Source organism: Equus przewalskii, chromosome 19 (genome assembly GCF_037783145.1).
Source record: "Equus przewalskii isolate Varuska chromosome 19, EquPr2, whole genome shotgun sequence".
In the NCBI taxonomy this organism is placed as follows: Eukaryota; Metazoa; Chordata; class Mammalia; order Perissodactyla; family Equidae; genus Equus; species Equus przewalskii.
Window position 1 is genome coordinate 27838228 of NC_091849.1, and position 2443 is coordinate 27840670.

Below are 2443 nucleotides of genomic sequence, written 5' to 3' on the forward strand. Positions count from 1 at the left end.
GGCTCAGAGGGAAGGAGCTGTACTTCCGCTTAGGAAAGTTGGAGCTTGAGTCGACTTGTGGTGGTTGTGTATTTTCTTTCCAGCTCATCATTTTCCCCAGCCATCGTCAGCTCATCGGATCTCGGCCCCCTGCTAGCGACGGTGCCCGAGGGGAAAGCACACGGATGACGGGAAGGCGCGCGCAGGCCTGATTCCCCTACGCACACTGCCTGCTGTGGACCCTCCTCCAGTGGGAGCGGTGGGCGTGGTGGTGGAAGCAACAGGGCTGAAATCCAAGGCATCTCGGGGGCGTCATTCTCCGTAATCGCGAACTCGGACGGCCGAATTTTGGTCTTCATTGACCCTACCTTCTCAGCACATCCTATCTCTCACACCCCACCCTCCAATATCAGTTACATATATTTTTCACATTTTAGAGGTACTGGAAAAACGGTGTTTTCTCAAAAGCGCTTCTGATCGCGACTACACCTGAGGAGGCTGCGCTCTTTCTCTTGTCCTCCAGGAAAGCAGCGCCCTGGTACTCTAGGCCACACAGGATCTAAGTGTCTGACTGTCTGGGTCTGTCCTCAAGCCAGCCTTCAGTAAACATTCAGAGAACCAGATTTAAACTGATACTTAAAAGATGAGAAAGGGTTAGCCAAAAAAATAAATAAATAAATAAATAAGAGCAATATACAGAAGGTGGATCAGAATGTGCAATGGTGTAAAGAATTTCGTCCAATTAATCTGAAAATCGAAATGAAACAGCAAACTCTGCAAAAAAAAATCAATTAATAAATTTGACTAAAGAAGAAATAGTAAATATGAATAGTCCTCAACCAATAAATTGAATAAATAGTCAAAATTTTTCCAGCAGAGAAAACTCCAAACTCAGACATTTTCTTCTAGAAGTTCTACAAAACATTCCAGGGAGAATAATTTCAATTGGGCACAAACACTTCCAAATACAGCAGCAAAGGGAAGCCTCTCCATCTGATTTTATAAACCTGACTTCATCCTAATATCAAAACTAGGCAAAGACAATGTGAGAAAGGAAAATAACTGATCAATCTCATTCATGTACATAAATGAAAATATCCTTTAAAAAAAGCAAACTGGATGCAACAATGTTTAAAAATTGTGACAAACGGATTTTTACCAAAAATAGAATGTCAATTTAACACTAAAAAACAGTTGTTATCATTCAGAATAACAAGAAATTAAAGGAAAAAAGTTATGTTCACCTAAGTAAATGCAGGAAAAGCATTTAATAAATTTTAGTGTCCACTCATGAAACAACAATCTGGAAATAGAAGGAAATTTCTTTAACCTGATTTTTAAAGTACCAAAATAATCTGTAGAAAACATAGTAGTTAAAAGTGAAAAATTCAAAACATTCTATTTGAAATTGGGAAAACATAGAGTATGCCAGGAATCGTCATTTCTATTCCCTACCAGGCAAAAGGAAAGTAAAAAAGATGTAATGACTAGAAAGGAAGAAACAAAACTGTCTTCTTCTTCTTTTTTTTAAACAGATTGTATGCTTGTGTACAAAAATCAACTAAACAAACAAAAATAAATTATAATTAGCAAAACAGCTTTAACACACTTTCCTGACAGCTATAAAAACTTAAAAAAGCAACTACATTCAATAAAGTCCAAAGATCACATAAAATGGGATATTAACATGATAATATTTCAATAACAAGAAAATATCCCAAAACAAATACATCACACTGTCATTTATAGAAACTACAAACTAAGCATACTAAATAATCTATTGTTTTATGGGTGCATATCTAAGTAGGAAAGCTAATAAATAAAAGCAACAAAATGTTTATCACAAGCATTATATGGTGGTTATCTCAGAGTGAGAGAGAGATGTAAAATGGAGTGAGGCAAATGGAACTTCTAAAATAATGGCAAGGTTCTCTTGATTGGTGGATTGTTTTTCTTTTTAAAGTAAACTTTTTTAAATTGAAGTATAGCAAACATGCAGAAAAGTGCCCAAACATAAATATATAGAGATCACTGCATATTTATAAAGAGAACATATCTATGAACCCTCATCTAGATCCTTTGTTCCAATTTATTGCCACTGTTGCCATCGAATGAGGTCCAGAACTAGGTTTTGTCACTTGGGCTATCTGTGTCAAGAAATACAATAGTACAGCATACCAGAAGCCCCCCTCATGTGCCTCCTAACCACTTTCTTCATAAGGTAACCACTCTTGACTTCTGGCATCATCTATTAGTTTGGCACATTTTAGTAACATATAAATAGAATTGAACAATATGTGCTATTTTATGCCTGGCTTATTTTGTACATTAATATCTGAGATTCATCTATGTCGTTGCTTTTAACAATGTTATTTTTTGTTGCTATATATATATATATTCCATTGCATAAATATGCTATAATTCATTTATTTATTCTACTGGTGATGGACATTTGGGTTGTTTC